The sequence below is a fragment of the Miscanthus floridulus genome, chromosome 13, assembly GCF_019320115.1.
Source record: "Miscanthus floridulus cultivar M001 chromosome 13, ASM1932011v1, whole genome shotgun sequence".
Classification (NCBI taxonomy): Eukaryota; Viridiplantae; Streptophyta; class Magnoliopsida; order Poales; family Poaceae; genus Miscanthus; species Miscanthus floridulus.
Window position 1 is genome coordinate 81152957 of NC_089592.1, and position 18882 is coordinate 81171838.

The 18882-nt window shown below is 51.7% G+C and overlaps 1 non-coding gene across 1 annotated transcript; it reads left to right on the forward strand.

The window, feature by feature from the left end:
• The first annotated feature begins 12209 nt into the window (after nt 1-12209).
• On the forward strand, nt 12210-12282 carry TRNAF-GAA (transfer RNA phenylalanine (anticodon GAA)). Its single transcript has one exon. It is a non-coding gene; the product is annotated as a tRNA-Phe (tRNA).
• The last annotated feature ends 6600 nt before the right edge of the window (nt 12283-18882 follow it).

An 18882-nucleotide genomic window follows, 5' to 3' on the forward strand; every position in this document is an offset into this window, starting at 1 on the left:
CAACATGAGTATGAAGGAAGGAGGGATGGACATTTATAGGATGGCTAGGGTTCATGAGAGAAAGACAAGGGACTTCAACCAAGTTAAGTGCATTAAGGATGAAAGTGAGCATCTCTTGGTGAAGGAGGATGAGATCCAACATCGATGGCAAGAGTATTTTGACAAATTGTTCAATGGTGAGAATACGGACACAACCTTTCAGTTGGATGACTCTTTTGATGACACCAATAGGCGCTTTTTGTGGAGAATCCAAGAATCTGATGTCAGAGAGGCATTGAAAAGGATGAAAGGAGGTAAGGCGATGGGACCGGATGTTATCCAAATTGAGGTGTGGAGATGCCTCGGGGACATAGCTATAGTATATCTAACCAAGCTATTCAACTATATTTTTTGATCAAACAAGATGCCTGACGAGTGGAGGTGAAGTATAATGGTACCGATCTACAAGAATAAAGGGAATATTCAAAGTTGTACTAATTACCGGGGAATTAAGTTGATGAGCCATACTATGAAGCTATGGGAGAGAGTTATCGAGCATCATTTGAGAGCAATAACGCGGGTCTCTATGAACCAATTTGGTTTCATGCCCGGAAGGTCAACCATGGAAACCATTTTCTTAATAAGACAAGTTATGGAGCGGTATAGGGAGAAGAAGAAGGACCTACACATGGTTTTTATTGACTTGGAGAAGGCTTATGATAAAATAACAAGGAATGTTATGTAGTGGGCTTTGGACAAACATAAAGTCCCAATGAAGTATGTCGAGCTCATTAAGGACATGTACAATAATGTTGTGACTAGTGTTCGAACAAGTGATGGAGACACGGATAACTTCCTGATTAGGATAGGACTACATCAAGGGTCAGCTTTGAGCCCTTATCTATTTGCCTTAGTGATGGATGAGGTCACAAGTGACATACAAGGGGACATCCCTTGGTGTATACTTTTCACGGATGATGTAGTGCTAGTTGATGAAAGCCGGACAGGAGTGAATCAGAAACTGGAGTTATGGCAGGAGACTTTGGAGTCCAAAGGTTTTAGACTCAGTAGAACTAAAACTGAGTATATGAGATGTGACTTCGGCACTACTACTCAGGAGGAGAAGATATTAGTTTGGAAGGTCAAGTAGTGCATAGGAAGGATACCTTTTGATATTTAGGATCAATGTTACAGAGAGACAGGGATATTGATGAAGATATTAGTCATAGAATCAAAGCAGGGTGGATGAAGTGGCGCCAAGCATCTAGTGTCCTATGTGACAAAAGGGTACCATAGAAGCTAAAAGACAAGTTTTATAGGATGGCGATTAGACATGCTATGTTGTATGGTGCAGAATGTTGTCCTACGAAAAGATGACATGTTCAATAGATAAGTGTCGCGAAAATGCATATGTTGTGTTGGATTTGCGGTCATACAAGAAGGGATCGAGTTTGAAATGATGATATACATGATAGATTAGGGGTAGCACCAATTGAAGAAAAGCTTGTCCAACACCGGTTGAGATGGTTTTGGACATTTCCAACGGAGACCTCTAGAGGCACCGGTGCGTAGTGGAATCCTAAGCCAGGATAGTAACATGAAGAGAGGCAGAGGAAAACCAAAGTTGACTTGGGTAGAGGCAATAAAAGGAGACTTGGAAGGATGGAATATACCCAAAGACTTAGCCTTAGATAGGAGTGCTTAGAAAAATAGCTATTCATGTGCCTGAACCTTGATTGCTTCTGCTGGCTTTCAACTCTAGCCTACCCCAACTTGTTTAGGACTTAAAGGCTTTGTTGTTGTTATTGTTTTTGAAAGTCAACTCCCTCAAAGATGGGAGGGGGTCCATCCCCATGGGACATCTTGCTCTAGGCAGTTAAACCTAATTTAAATGAGGCTCTGATATCAATTGAAAGGATCAAGATGCCCAAGAGGGGGGTGAATTGGGTTAATTCTAAATTTCTTTCAATAATTAAGCCCTATACTTAGCCCATTTCACCCCCTTGTGCCTAGAAATGTTTCTATTGTTCTATCGCACAAAGGGTTTTGCACCCTAGGTTCCAATCCTACTCTTGTATGGCAATTCTAAGAATATAAAGACATAAATTGAATTGCTCAAATGTAAATGCTCAAAGTAAAGAGATGGAAAGGAACGCGTCGATGTTTTTTGAGGTATTGGAGAGTCGCCTCTCTCCACTAGTCCTCGTTGGAGCACCCACATAAGGGTGTAGCTCCCTTTTGATCCCTGCAAGGATCAAGTGCTCTCTACGGGCTGATTCTTTAACACTCCATCATGGTGAATCGCCCACAACCGCTCACACCATGACTTGGGTCATCCACAAGCTCTACCGAATGATCACCAAGTTTCCAATCACCACCAAGCCGTCTAGGTGATAGCGATCACCAAGAGTAACAAGCACAAACTCTCACTTGACCAAGACAAACCTAATGAGAAAGGTGGATACACACTTGCTACTCCCTATGCACTAATGAGGTCCTTAATCTTAGATTAACAAATCTCAATCACTCCACTAGGCTCTTGCTCTCTCTTGCACTCCAAAGGTGTTTCTTAGCTAAACAAATGGACAAGAGACCTAAGTTGGATGAGTGGGGGAAGTATTTATACTCCCCACTTCAAAACATACCCGTTGGGGTCCAACTCAGCACATTTTGGGTGACCGGACGCTCAGGTCAAAGTGAACGGACGCGTCCGGTCAGTAGCCAATGGCTACATGATGCTAGCATAGTCATCAGAGACCAGACTTTGACCAGTGTCTGATCACCACTCATCTAACGTGTTCGGTCAGCAATTTCCTTCTCTAGATGCTTACTGTTGTTGACCGGACGCAGCCTCTAGTGTGTCAGGTCACAGCATCTAGTCCTTCATGAGTGCTGCTCGCTCTATAGTTGCGCACACCTACACATTTGATCCTGACTAGGAGCCAACGTCCGGTCGATGAGCAAGCCCTAGCTGCGTGAGCTAATGCTGACTAGATGCGGCACTTGTGCGTCCGGTCATCATCCAAGTCTCCATTCACCACAAATTCTACTAACTTTGTGAACAACATTGACTTCAACTGATCTATGGGTTGTCCTTGAGCTACCTAGTGCTAAGTTTGACAAGTGTGCACCAGACCTAAACCATTAAACTCACCTAGGTCAAGCTACTAGTTCATACCCCCCTTAATAGTACGCCCAAAGGAAAAATAAAGTCCTAAACTATTTTAAGTGTCTCTCCAACATCAAACGACACTTAGAACTAGTCCGTCCTTAACCTTATCGTCCATCCTTTGAAAACCAAAACAATTTCCATCGATAGGGGCATAAAACCATAATTACCCAATCAATCACCATTACCATGACCTAACTCAAGTTGCCTCTACAAAACACACAGTAGTCACAATAATCTTGTGTCGTCATTAATCACTGAAACTAAACTAGAGGCCTAGATGCTTTCACCAGTGATCAGTACAAACCCTTGGTCCACTCTGAGGAGCCAGAATAGACCGGTGATGGGCCGCCTACCCTAGGCTCGAGGGCTGACCACCGTCGGCTCCTTCCGACCTCAAAGTCATGGAGCTTGACGATGACTCAGTGGCAGAGCCCAACCCTTTAACTGACTGGAGGACACATTATCTCGATTACCTCCTCTGCGAGGTGCTCCCGACTAGCAAAATAGAGGCTCGATGGCTCGTATGCCGTGCCAAGTCCTGCCATTATTAAGGGGAAACTCTACAAGCGAAGCCATACCAAGATCCTACAGTGTTGCATCCCTATCGAACAAGCGAAGCTACTGCTAAGAGATATCCGCGGTGGGATCTGTGGACATCATGTTGCACCTAGGACCCTAGTCGTGAATGCATTCTGACAGGACTTCTACTGGCCAACCACGATAGCTGACGCCGAGTAGGCCATGCGCACCTATGAAGGATGTTAGTACTACGCTCGTTAAACCCGCCTGCTGGCCTAGGCACTCCAGACGATCCCCATCATGTGGCCATTCGCGATCTAGGGGCTTGATCTGGTCAGACCCCACAAAAGGGCACCTGAGGGCTACACGCATTTGCTTATCGCCGTGGACAAGTTCATGAAGTGGATAGAGGCTCTGCCAATTTCTGTGATAAAATCTGAGCAGGCCGTGCAATTCTTCCTCGACATCACCCGCCGCTTTGGAGTCACAAACTCCACCATGGACAATGGCACGCAGTTCACTAGGAAAAAAATCCTCCAATTTTGTGATGACTGCCACATCCGCATCGACTGGGCTGCTGTGGTGCACCCCCACACAAATAGGCTGGTCGAGCACACGAATGGCATGGTCTTGCAAGGCCTCAAGCCTAGAATCTTCAACCGACTGAACAAATTCAGCGAATGATGGGCTATGGAGCTTCCCGCTATACTCTAGAGCTTGAGGACGACCCCTAGCCGGTCGATTGGCTACACGCCTTTCTTCATGGTCTACGGTTCTAAAGTGGTCCTCCCGACCGACCTCGACTACAAAGTGTCGATGGTCAGGGCGTACAATGAGTAGGGAGCCAAGACATCCCTCGAGGACACCATGGATCAGCTTGATGAAGCACGCGACGTTGCCCTCCTCCACTCAGCCAAGTATCAGCAAATGTTACACCGATACCACAGTCACCGTGTGTGGGGCCAGGCCTTCAACGTCGGAGACCTGGTGCTCCACCTTGTCCAGAGCAACAAGAACCGCCACAAGCTCTCTCCACCGTGGGAGGGACTGTACATCATCGCAGATGTGCTCTAGCAGGGCACCTACAAGCTCAAGTCCATCGATGGCAATGTCTTCACCAACGCCTGGAACATCGAGTAGCTATGTCGCTTTTACCCCTAGTCTATGCATGTACCTATGAAAATTAAGAATGATATTTCTGAAACGCAAAAACACTTTCTCTTATCAGTTTTGCTATCATTTCCTTGATCTTTAGTGACACCCGACCCCAGCAACAACATGGGGTCGAGCCTCACTCAGGGGCTGATAAGAATATATCTACACTGATAAGAATAGATCTAGAAGCAAGAGTTGTGGAAACAAACGCTGAGTAAAACTGGTCGGACCGCAAGAAACCTACGCCTATTGGCTATAGTGTTTTTGGTCACCAGCGTGGTTAGAGTTTTTTTGCCCACACCTAGAGCTTTACAACCTTAACATCAGAAGGGTCGAATCACATCAACCTTTTTATACATAAAAAAGAGAAGGGCCAAAAGTCTATTCAACCAAAACAAAAATTAAAAAGTTGTCAATTTATTACAAGTTCAACACATGGCTCATCCAACTAACTAACCCCTCGGGGGGACGACTTCATCCTTGATCTTTACAGCTAGATCCTATGCTAGGGGGGCCACTATCTCCTTGATCTCCTCTAGCTCGGTCTCGATATAGCCGGGCGTGAAACCTTGACTCATCGTCGGTAGAACAATGTTCTCATAATGAGAACGAGCGATCGCAAACGACCGATGAATGTAGAAACGAAGCGCGTGTCTCCTGATCTCGCATGCTCGATTCATAATTCAGATGGCATGAACCGTGAGCGAGCTCTTCTCCTGCTCTGGGGCTAGCTCAAGGTCGTCGTAGACTAGCTAGATGGCGACACGTAGGGTATCGTGCTCATTGCTCTCCTTCAGGAAAGAGTCCTTCACTTCACCGAGTTCCCTCTCCAGGCCGTGGTTCTTCACCACCTCTGTCCTAGGCTTGTCATCAAGGCCTATCCAAGTCACACACCAACCATGTCAAAAGGCCAACCGCGGATTCCAAGAATAAGGACAACAAGGGAAACCAGAGGCTCACCTTCCATGTTTGCTCGGAGCTTGCGCACCTCTTTGCGCTACCGGATCACCTTGGCCTCTAGGCTCCGGATCTCTTCCTAGCACCAACCGACCTCCGTGGCGAGCCTGGTAGTCATGCCCTAGGCCTCAACCTTTAGGTCCCTCTCTTCCTCAAGCTCGCCCTTGAGGAGGTTGATCTGCCATTGGGCGTCGGTGCACTCCTGGTGAGCCAAGTCCTGCTCCATATGGAGCCCCTCTACGGCCTAGAGCAAATCATCTCTGTCCTTCCATAGACGCTCAGACTCCACGGCGTCCACACGTGTCCTCTCGATCAGGGCCGTGAGCTTCTCCTTGGCCTCACGGGCATCCTCGCGAGCATCCTTCTCCCTAACTCAAAGGTCGGCCAGCTCCTGAGTGGTGGGGGCAAGCTCAGCCACCTCCTGATGGGCGGTGGAGAGCTGTGTGGCCAGCCCATCACTCCGTTGTGTCTCTTCAGCGAGACGGTCCCAAACGTCCTTCTCATGATGAAGGAATTGGGACTTCTCCTGGGTGTGGACCATAAGGGACTGCGGAGAGGACAAGACTTAGAGGCGTGGAAAGGAAAAATGAGAGTCGAAAATATGGTCATATCATACCTGGCCAATTGGGGCGACGACGTCGCGCAACGAGCTCAGCGTGGTGGTCAGGGCACGAACCATGGTCCCAACCTCCGTGTGGATGCTCTCCCATTCTCTCTCCTCCGTGGCGTCATCAAGGGCAAAAAATGTTGCCCTAGGTCCCACCGATCTGCCCATTGAATTTGGGATCCTCCCCACGCATGTGGGTCGTCGCCCACCAGGACCAGAGACCAAGATGGCTCCACGCCAATCCCAAGCGGCGCTGACCCCTCTTGCGGCAGCAACTCCTCTAGAGTGGCCCCTCTGGCTATAGAGGGGGCGGGTGACATGGACGTAGAGGTCTGCCCCATCACCACATCCACTAAGGACTCCTCGAGTGTGCCCTCTCCTGCCCGCCCCACCGCAGACACGACCACCTGCACGTATGATGGCTCCGGTTGCGTCGTCTTCGCCTGTGACATCATGGCCGCACTCGGCCGCGCCACGTCTGCCACGGATGCCTTGAGTGCATCCTCCACCATCCGCCTTGCCATAGAGGCGGCGACCCACAAGGATGATGGCGTAGAGGCGGCCACCCACAAGGATGATGGCTCTGGCTACTTTGTTTCTGCATGTGATGTCATGGCCACCTGCGCGGATGAAGGCCCCGGCTGCGCCATTTCTGCCTATGATGCTGTGGCCACACCCAACCGCACCACATTCACCATGGGAGCCCTAGACATGCCCCCTCCATCTGCTCCCCCATGGATGAAGCCACCAGCTACGCCCCTCTAGTCGATGCCACGGCCGCCTCGGCGCCACTCCCGCTCACCTCTAGCGTAATGCTAGTCGGCTCCTGGTGTGTCTGCCGGAGGGCAAGGCTCTTCTTTAGCGCAAGCCTTAGGAGAGTCCCTTGTGATCCAAGTTTGTCAAGGACATGACGATCAGTTTACGGCAAAAATTCATTAGAATGAAAGGACAAAAAAACTCTTAACTCACCTTGACGCCACCGGACGTTGATGTTTTGGGGTTAGTCCGCCTGACCCTGGCTGTGCCTCATCGACGTGTTGATGCTTCGAGCCCTCCCTATACTTAGAGGGTCCGGTTGAAGCAGAGCGATCGATTATCGATGGCTCCAGGGGCACCTCAGAAGACCCGGACGGAGCGGAGCGATCGGTTCTTGCCAGCTCTAGGGGCACCAAGGAAGACCTAGACGGAGCGAGGCGGCTTGATTCCGCTGGCTCTAGGGGCTCATCCTCCTCCTCCTACCTGGGGCATGCCATGGGAAAGGCCACGCTTGAGGCAGAGATGGGTCCTCGTCCTCTCCTCCTAGCTCGTCCCATTGGACGAGCAACCTAGAGTCGTCTCCTTCATCTTCTTTTTCTTCTTCCTCCTCCTCCAAGCCTTGTTGCCACCTTCCTAGGTTTAGCTTTGCCCACTCCTTTGCCCATCGCTTCACCTTCTTGTCGTCCTTCTCCTTCTTCCTCTTCTCATCTGCGATGTGGTTCGGCACCCTCACGGCCACATGCTCCAGCAGCGGCGCGACGGAGGCCCAAAAACCCAACCCCGCCAGTAGCTCAATGAAGCCTGTGTCCAGCCACATCACGAGATGTCCCGGGATCAAGAAAATGGCATCAAACTCCTTTGTCGCCTCCTTGATGCGCAGCGTGACCTCGCTGTCATGGAGCGATCCCTAGGGGAGCACCGTCCCATTGAGCTACGCGCTAGGCGTCATCCTGTACTATGGGAGGGTGCGCGCCATCAGCGGCGCCACCCTCCTTGCCTGATATGCCCCGATGACACCGGCCCCACAAAGGTTGTGGCTCTTTAGGAACACGATGACATCAAGGATATTGTGCATCCTCTTCTTTTCCTTCTCGGGAGGTCCCCATGACCACACCTGTGGTGCCTCTTCGATGAGGCATCCGATTAAGTACTGCAAGGGGGCGGCGGCGTCGTTCTTCATGTAGAACCAAAGCGCGTGCCATCCCTTATTGGACCTCGATAGCGGACAAGTGGCCCCAAAGGTGGATACCTGCGTATCCCATCGGCACCGATAGGTCCCCACTTCTCTCCCTTTTCTTGTGTAGGGAGACGAAGAAGAAGTACCTCCATAGCTTGAAGTGGGGTTCGATCCCTAGATATCCTTCGCACATTGCGATGAAGGCCATGATATGCTGGATCCCGTTGGGATTCAGGTGCTGCAACTCGATCTGGTAGTGGTGCAACAGTCCCCAAAAGAATAGGTGGGGAGGAATTGTGAGTCTACGCTCATGGAAGGGCACAAAGGACACGACATAGCCATCGGGCGGTGCCAACACCTCCTCACAACCGGACACGAGCCACTCCACCGCCTTGGTTCTCCCATAGAGAAGACCGCGCTTGATGAGGCCCTCCATGCGCGCATGGGTGATGTCGGAGCGATACCAGGACTACATCTGAAGCAAGGGCGGAGGAACGAGAACTTCATCGACGACAGAAAAGAGAGAGCAAGAAATCCGAGCGCTTGCGGCGAAGAAGCGGAGAGGATGAGGCTGCGGTTAGGCGTATCAAAGATGAAGGGAGAAACCCCAAGTTATAGGGGAAGGTGGAGCGAGAGGCAAACCGTCTGCCTCGATCGACACACCTACCGTGCCTCGTCACTTCACCTCTCCAGGAGTCGTGCGCACGCCACCCCCGGCCGCCCCCTCGAAGGGTGCACCGAATGATGGATTGCCCCCTTGATGGGCTATAAACCGCCACAGGTAAGGAGGGATACACAGCTAAAAACGCTCCCACGGCCCATTAAGGCCCTACAGTTCGAAGGTTGGCCCATCCTATCGATGGGTTCACAACTGCTCTAAGGCACCTTTAGAGTGAGGGGTGGTTAAGGATGGGCCCGCTAGCGGCTAGCACCCGGGCGCACAAGCGCCACGGGCATCCCGACCCACGTTCGAGTCTTGACCGGAGCATGGTCCATTGTTTTTCCTCGAAGAAAGGCAATGAGCCATTGGGACCGGTCGAACAGACCTCAGAACTATATGGACTGGCCGTCAGGAATCTAGAGTCAATCACCAGCTAACCCATGCCAGACCCCATGAATGGGAAGCCAGGGCCCCACTCAGACTACCCCGTTAACAACTCACCGAGCACCATGATTCGTCCATCGAGGAAAACATGGCACGGCTCAGCCCCTCCGTTTTTATCGAAAAAACGCTTGAGGGAGGACGACCATAAGACGAGCTGACCCCTCGACCAGACCCCTACTACGAGCGGGAGCTCGGGAGAAGTTGGACTCGCAAGGAGACCGAGTACGCGGTCGCATATCAATGATAGATCGATCAGATCCTAGGGAGGGATCGGAATCAAGAGAGATCTTTTCCGACACCCCGAATCCCGTAGTTGCATGCTCCCGAAGAGTCCGAATGCGACAGAAAGGAATCACGACCCTACCAAGACATCCCGCGGCCCGCAAAGGGAGATCACGACCCTCAGAATCCTTCTGTCTAAAAAAGTCTTCGAAGGAGTAACCTACTCCTCCGTAGGCTCGGGGACTACTGTCCGGTATCAGTATTAGGGACACCTAGAAGAAGGAAGCTGATGGTCACGAACGCTAACTCGCCTGGATGGTCAAGAGCATATTTTGGTCTCGCCCGACCCCGAAAGGTATGGGCTCCGTCCTGCCCGACCCCGAGGGTGCGGGCTCCGTGTCTCCCGACCCCGAGGGCGTGGGCTCCGTCACGCCCGACCCCGAGGGCGCGGGCTCCATCACGCCCGACCCCGAGGGTGTGGGCTCCGTCGCGTCTGACCCCGAGGGTGCGGGCTCTGTCTCGCCTGACCCCTCGGGCGCGGACTTCGTCTCGCCAGACCCCTTAGGCGTGGGCTCTATCACGTCTAACCCTGAGGGTGCGGGCTCCGTCTCGCCTGACCCCTCGGGCGCGGACTTCGCCTCACCAGACCCCTCGAAGGGGGATTCTGCCTTGCCCGACAGGGGTCAGTACCGCCTCCAACCACTACGGGTCTAAGAGTACGAACCTAGGGTCAAACTTTTGACACTAGAAAGGGAATAGGCACGTGTTGACGTGACCCACGGCCACGACGGGCCATACCTGAGGACTTACGTCACCAACAGTGTTGGGCGTGCCGGAGCTTGCTACCTAGTCCCCGTACGACTTTCGATGGGGGTATCTGCTAACCATGCCGCCCGCCGGAACGAAATGGAGCGCCACGACCGGCCGACGACGCCCACGTATAGTGCCAGTGATGAATACGGTCACGACATGGAGCCGTCCCCATCATCATCTACAGGACCGGCGGGACCCGTGTAAAGGAGATGAAGGGTGCCACGACCCTGGAGGCCTTCTTCCTCCTCGCTTTTCTCTCTCTCTCTTTCTCTCGTGTAACCTGCACCTTCCCCTTCAACTATAAAAGAGGAAGTAGGATGCCCCACGAAGGGCACGGCTCAACGCTGAACGGTTTAACGAGTTTGACTAGACTCAACTCTATTCGATCCTTCCATCATAGACTTGGACCTTCTCCCTCTCTCGCCCGTTTGTAACCCCTACTACAAACAAGTGCCGATAACACGAGCTGCCTCAAACTGGACGTAGGGACATTCCGCCCGAACCAGTATAAGCCCTTGTGTCCTCTGAGCGCACCATCCAGGACAGACACGCAAACATAAATTTACTAGTCGACGGTTCGAAACACCGACAAAATGTATGAATTGAGATTTTTCATCATTCATTGGATCATAGAGCATCATGCGTAAATTTCATTAGGTGTGTTTAAAAGTATCTCTGGCAAAAAAAATTGTTGCAACCCGGGTTACATTATGTATTTATCTCTATTGCATAACTGGACTGCTACTCTATTTTCTTTTGTTTGTTAGCCAAGTACAATGGAGACTCTTGATTAGACTCATGGGGAACGAGTTTAGCTAATATAATTAACAAAATTGTTGAGACTCATGAATCCGCGGTAGAATGTGTAAAGGGCTCCCAACCGCCAGCATATTCTTTACTCTGTGCTTTTGGAAGTTTAGGAGTTTGAGTAGAATGGAGACCTGTAAGCCCCGAAGGCCATCTTCAGCTATTGATCTTTCTATTGGAAGAGGTGATTTTTTTAAAAGAAAAGGTTTGTGCGGCTTTATTGAACCACCAAAGCATAATTCGATTTACATTCAGCATAGCATATTTGAGGTGTGTGTGCCATTGAAAGAGGGGATATAGAAGGCATTTTGAAAATGGATCATATTGTTGCCTAACATTGTTTCTATTGTATCTGTATCGTCCGGCACCCATCCTTTGAGCGCTTCGTGCTGTTTGGCCTAGGGATTTATCGTGTCCATCTTCCTTTGCTCTTGCTTCTATTGAAGAAATTGGAAACTCCCCTCTAGCATTTTTATTAATATACTCGAACTGCATCCTCATGTAGCTGTCTGCGTGCTCCTGAAGTGAGAGGATGTTGCCTTGCTTATGAAGTGAGAGGATCAAAAGAGAACAATCTGAAATGGGGAATAGCTGTTCAAGAGGGACATCCAGGGAGGAAGGCAGACACAGAAAGAGCGTGTACAATCATATGTGCCTTTGGTAGAGTCATATATAGGAGTATATGCAGCTTTGCTATTGTTACTGTTTTTTTCCGGCTCATACATCTATCTATTGAAGTACACACATGGATGACTTAGACATAAATGTTTGTGAATTTGTGTTTCTTTCGTCTGTTGATTTAGTTTTATGATTTATTTTTTCTAGATGCCGCAGTAGCGTTAGCACGGGCAATTGGTTGTGTTTTAGTCTCAGCGCACAGCTTTTGTAGGCGTTTTGATTTTGTTGTTTAGTATACCTGTAAGTACGCCAAAGCATGTAAGCGGGGATAGCTCAGTTGGGAGAGCGTCAGACTGAAGATCTGAAGGTCGCGTGTTCGATCCACGCTCACCGCACTGTAATTTTTTATTTTTAAACCTTTGTTACCTTTTCCTTTTTACAGCAGTCAACAAGCTTTCTTTGACTTTTTATTTCACCAGTAGACAAGCTTATTTTCGTTTTAATTTTTTTACCATTTTTCAAGCAGTTAAAGCTTCCTTTGACCTTTTTCTTTTTCCAGCAGTTAACAACCTTCCTTTGATTTTATTTCACCAGTAAACAACTTCTTCTTTTTCACCAGTAAACAAGCTTATTTTTTTTATTTGTTTCCTTTTTCCGGCGGTTAACAAGTTTCCTTTGACTTTTTTCACTGTAAACAAGCTTTTTTGATAAAACCATTCCACGTTCGGAGTTGTGTTCTTTTCACAGGAATTTTAATTCCTTTGTTTTGACTATCAAACCAGGTCAACAAACAACCCTTTTTTTTTAATAAGGCTCAAGCACCTTGTGGAATGGGTTTTTTTCACAGTAATTCTAAAGTATTGCTCTTCCTGGTTTTGCTGCCATAATGGGGCGTTTAGAGAGAAGTAACGGATGCTATGGAGGAAACAAGGCCCAGACACCATTTGGAATTTTTTTTCTAGACACTATAAGTATTGGGTTTTGCATACTTAGGACTTTAAACATTGGCCTCGCAAAATTATGCTTATATTCTTGACGCCTAAATTAGTATGACACTATGCCTTATTTTCTTATTTCTAGTTTCTTTTGTAATTTGCTAGCACCTAAACTGACCATATTGGTCATCCCTCATTTAATCATGTATTTGTCGCCTGTTGCCCTAACCGTTGTCATCGCCGCCTCCCAGTCGTACCACATACCAATTCGACAAGGCGGCGACCTTCGGCTTGGACTACGCGGCAGAGTTGTTGGCAATCTTCAGGAGGACTAAGCGGCGGCGGCGGTCTTCATGACTGGGATATGCAGCGGCATCGATCTTTGGCACGACTAGGAGGAGAATGATGACGGTCTCCGCTAGACTAGGCGACGTTTCATGTCATGCCGAGGACACGGAGGGCAAGACAAAGTAAGAGAATAGGGTGGGCGACAATTAGACTCCCAGGTACATGATTAATGAGAGAAGAGCAAATGGTCATCTTAGGTGCCAAGCAATACGAAAAAGGATTAAGAAATAATAAATAATCTATAATACCATACTAATCAAAGGTTAAGCTAATGTTTTTTTAGGGGGGTTCAGCTAATGTTTGGACTCCTAAATATGCGAAGCGTAACGCTTGGAGTGTAAAAAACCAATTTTGTTGGCATAGAGCGCTCTCTATTCGAGTGAAAAGTTTTGGTTTCCTCCGCAAAACATGGGGCTAAAGTTTAGTACGTGCCACATCGAACGTTCGATGTTAACTAGGAGGACTAAACATGAGCTAATTATAATACTAATTGTACAGTAGTAGATTAATTAGCGAGACAAATCTATTAAGCCTAATAAATTCATAGTTAGCACATGTTACTGTAGCACCACATTGTCGAATAATGAGCTAATTAGGCTTAATAGATTCGTCTCGCAAATTAGTCTCAAATTATGTAATTAATTTTGTAATTAATCTATATTTAATACTCTAAACTAGTATCAACATCCGATGTAACAGAGACTTAAGTTTAATATGTGGAACAAACACCCCTGAAACACATCCATCCTAAACCCGAGGCTTTTGCTGATGGCCGAGGCAAGCAAGCGCACGAGGATAGACGGTGAGAGAGAGAGGCCTAGCCATGTAACCGAATCCAGTCACTCGCGTCGGCTCCCAGCCTCCCACTGACCGCGGACGTCCTTCTTGAGGGTACCAATCCGACCACCGTGGCTCCAGTCCCCACTGTCCTCCAAATCAACCAGAAGCCGTGTTCTCTAATACCTGTGATTAATGTTTAATGTTGGTGTGTTCAGAAGCACTTATTGTGACTATTTTGCCTCTCAGTAATGTACTATTCCAGCAACTGCTGCGGCTTAAATCCAGCTCAACCAAACACTCGATATGCATTCCAAATGCATTTTCCAACCCTCTGTTTTGGTTTAATACTCCTCTACAAAACAGAGCCTAAAGAGTTGAGCAGTGGCCTGCCCGATTGTGTAGCGCCGCTTCAAATGAAAATGAGCATTGCTGTAATAAAAATCACAGTTGAGTTTTGAGAGATTTATGTCCCTTGCACAGTACCTACTCATCTCTATAAAAGTTTCAAATTTCAGCCAAAAACACAAACTACTCGACGACAGAAGTTTCTAAACGAATCGTCTTCCACAATCCCATGAGAAGCGCCGCACAGGTCAGTTCATCCCCAGTTTTCCCCGAGAAAAAACAGTACCACCCCTACAACACTGGCATACAGTACAAAAGCTCGGACGGGACGATCCGACAACCCTACGTCATTTACACACAGCTGAGAGAGTCTCTGAGACTGGGCCTATCGCTTCCTACTGCCTCCCATTCCTTCCCATCCCCTTCACTTCCTGCCCCCGCGCTTCCCGCCGCCGCCCTTTGCCCTCTTGGACGGAGGGGGAGACGGGGGCGCGGCCGCGCGTTTCGGTGGCCTGCCGACGTTCCTCCTCCCCGGCGGGGCTTTCTTGGACCCCGACCCACCCGCGGGCTCCTTCTTGCCCTCGCCCTTCCCGGCCTTCTTCTGCTCCGCCTGGGCCGAGAGCTTCAGCGTCTCCAGCAGCGACACGCGCTCCGTCGACGGCGCCGAGCCGCCTTGCTTCATCCGGTTGAGGAAGTTGACAGCGTTGCGCTTCTTGGCGACGCCGGCACCGCCGCCGCCTTTCTTGTCAGCAGCAGGCTGCTTCTTGGCCTCCTCGGGCGGCGCGTCGCTGTCCGAGCCGTTGTCCGCCGCTGCCTTCCGGACAGCAGGCCCGCCGCGGGTCTTGTTCGTCCTCGGGCCTCGCGCCGCCCGGTCCTTGGCCGCCGCCTTCCTCTTGCCCACCGCCTCCTTCCGCTCCCTCTCCTCCTTGTCGTCCGTCTCCGCCTTCTCCTCCTTGGCGGTGGCTGCCGCGGCGGCCTTGGCGATGGAGCTCCGCTTCCGGCACACGATGATGGGCGCCGTCTTCTCCAGCAGCGACCCGACGTCGGCCTCCGACTTGGCCTTCTTGGACGCCCCCGGCGGCCCCGCGGCCGCCTTCCCCGAGGGCCCCGCCGGCTGGTCCTTGGACATGTGCTTGGCGACGAGCGCGCGCGTCCGCGCCGCGGCCGAGTGCTCGGGCGAGCCGCGCGGGAAGAAGACCAGCGCGTTAGCGCACAGCAGGAGCAGGTCGCGGTAGAACTCGGTCGCCGAGGCGTAGCTCCCGGCCCCACCCCCGTCCAGCCTGGACCTCACCGTCTCCAGATCCACGTGGCGCCTGATGGTGCTCCTGTATTTCGCGTCGTCCTGCGAGCAGCATTTTTGGGGCCATCGGTGAGTGGAAAAGCAAATAATAACCAATCGAGTGGCAAAGGAAAAATATCCATCCAAAAACAGCCTACTAAAAATCAAACTGGTATAAAAATAAGTAAATCTAAATAAAACAAAGAATGGGGGACAAATTTTGTGCACAAAAGCAGGTGAAATGCTGTGCAGCACGTCACGTTAGCACGATTTTTTCTCTCTGAAAAGAACTGTGGGGATATTTTAGTCCTTCAGCAGTCAGTACACTGTACTCGGCGGCAGAACGCAGCTATGGCCGACAAGCCGGGCCCACGCGTCGTTTTTTGAACGCCCACGTGGCGGGGTATGACTGGCCTACGCCCGAGAGGACCACCACCCCACGAGCGCGAAACGCGCCTCTCGCAGCGCCACCCACTCTCGCGCCTACCCTTATCTCCAGGCCGGGCCCACGGATCGGACGGCCGAGGCCGACCTCGCCCCGGGCCGGACGGCGCCCGATGTACACGTCCCCGCGCCTCGCGGCTCACAGCGTTCGGCCGTACTTTTTCGGACGACGAAAATAGTTTTTTTTTCTGAAAACAAATCAGTCGACCGTCATGGCTTATACTCGTAAAGCGTACTCCACTGACAGCCGGGTTGGGCGCTTGTGTTTGGACGGTTCCGTAATTTCAAAGATTTATTTTTAATTACGCGCGGAGAAAAAATGGAGATTAGGGGAGGGGTGAACGGTGATTTTTTCAATTTTTACAGTTTAACCGTGTGTGTTTTTAGAGAAAAAACAACGGGACAGAGGATGATTTGTTTTTTACCTGGCTCTCGAGCCGGCGCACGAACACGGAGCCCGGTTTGCTGGTCCACACCGACTCGAGGAACGCGCGCAGCGCCTCGGCCTCCGCCGCGGGGAGGACCGCGGCGGCCGGCGGCGGCGGCGGCGGCGGCGCTGAGGCCTCCTCCGCCTCCGCGTCCTCTCCGGCGGCGGTCTCCGGCTCGCGGCGGCGGGACGGGCTGGCCGAGCTCTGCACGTCGCTGCTCTCCTTCTCGGCGTCGTCCGGCGCCGTGCCCTTGGACCCGGCCACCGACTCGCCGGAGGCCTGCTCGCGCTTCACAGCCGACGACTCGCGGGCCGCGTCGTCTCCTGCCCCCTGGTCCTCCCCTCTCACCGCCGCGTCGCCGTTCCCGGCGTCGGCCGTGCCGCCGGCGTCGTCCGCCGGCCGCGGCCACTTCAGATCTGACGAGTTGGACTCCTTGCACGACCGCCCGGACTCGCCGCCGGAGACACGATCCTCCCCGACGCCGGCATCGTCCTCCTCCTCCAGCGACCCCTTCCCCGCCGGCGGCTCCTCCTCGTCGTCGTCGTCCTCCTTCACCGCCGGTGGATTGACCTCGCCGGAGATGCTCCTCTCCCTCTCCTCCTTGAGCCGTTCCACTTTGGATTGCAACGACCTGGCAAGGCACGCCGGTGGGAAAAAAAATACGAAATCAGCATTTCCGCTAGAAAAAACCGCGGCCGACCGATCAGCATCAGACGGCTGAGCTGAGCGAACCGGCCCGGCCCGAAAGCGTTTTAATGTTTTCTCGTTAATATTAATATCCTGTCCGGGCTGGGGCGGGTTTTTTTTTTTGGGCCATTTACCCGATCGAGAGATCGTATCGCTCGACCTCGCGGCGGAGCTCGGCGACGCGCAGCTTGCGGAGCTCCTCGACGTACCCGTCGGCGGAGGCCGCGTCGGGGTCCTCGTCGTCGCCGTCACCGCTTTCGGAGCCGGCGCCGGCGGCGAACCGGCGGTGGAGGAGGCGATAGCGGAGGCGGCACCCGGCGGGCGTGAGGCTGTCGGCCGCGGCGGGAGGGCAGCGGGACAGCATCTCCATGGCCACGGAGTCCCAGCTGGCCGTGCCGTGCTTCCGCACGGCGCACGCCAGGAGGAGCTCCTCCCACGTGCCCCAGATCTCGCCGCCGGCCGCCGCCGAGGTCCCCGGGGACACGCCGGGATCGTCCGATCTGGCCGTCATCGTCCTCTCTCCCCTAGCCGTACCAGCTCCACGTCCCGGCGGCGGCGGTGGCGGCTCATAGCGCCGCCTCCATGGATTGGAATGGAATGGAACGAAAGGTGAGCTAGGGTTTGATTGGTCTGGCTGGTTGGGCTAGCCCCGCCCCGCCCCGTGCCGTCGCCCCCCCACCCCTGCCTGCCAATCTATCTCCCTGCCTGTGTGGTTCGTCTAGGTTTTGGTTCCGGCCCCCTCCCCCACCACCATCTGGTCCCTTTCGCCCTCTCGTTCTCCTTTTCCTCTTTCTTTATTTGGTTTGGTTTGGTCTCGTTTCACAAATGGAGCCGCCGGTGAAGGGCCTCTGCGAAATTTCTGTGCCTCTACCGTGGGGTCTTTGGCGAAATGGGACCAAATTGAATTCTTCCAAACAATTCGTGTGCCCGGGCCTACCTACCACTCGCTATTCCATCGAATTTTCAATTCTCAAAATTCTCCCGGACATCATGGCGCCGGCGTGGCAAATCGTGTGACGCTCTGTTGAACGAAACTCGATCGGCCCAATGATACTCGGTTGCTAATAACCAACCTCAGCCCGTAAAAATGGCCCAACCAGATGCGGTTTTATAATTAAATAGGTTTCCTCAAAAACAAAAATTAAATAGGTACAAATCGTTTTAGTTTTCTCGGGCAGATTTTGAGTGGTATAATAGTTTCATGACCACAATAATAGTCTGACAAGTTGATTGTTTACAGAACTTTACTTTCAGTGAATAGCTTCATGTGACTCTCTTGCCAACCACGCCGTAGACTTTCTTTTTAACCATGGTTCTCAAGCTCTACTCCATCTATTCTTTGAACGGAAAAGGGAAGTACCCATGAGCTAATTTTTCAGTTTTAGAATCAGGAATGCTAAACAACGACCGAGTGTTTCACCTGGATTTTACACGCGAATTTGTAGCCAGTGGATCTGAGCGCGGAGGAGGACGCGGACGGCCGGATCTCTCCCTGCCGCTGCTGCCTTCTTCTTCCTCCCCTGCACTTGCGCCCGCCATCTTCTTCCCCAGCTTCGGCGCGATGGCTAGGGATGCGGCAAGCTCTCCTCCTCTTTCTTCTCCAACTCCGGATGGTATAGAAGGGCCTGACCGGGAGGAGGTAAGAAGGGCAGGCGGTGGGGATGGTGGCCGTGTGGTTTAGGAGAGTTGGCAGTGGTAGCAGCGGCCGGACTAGGTCGGGGCGGGGGAGGCTCGCCGGAGCTGGACAAG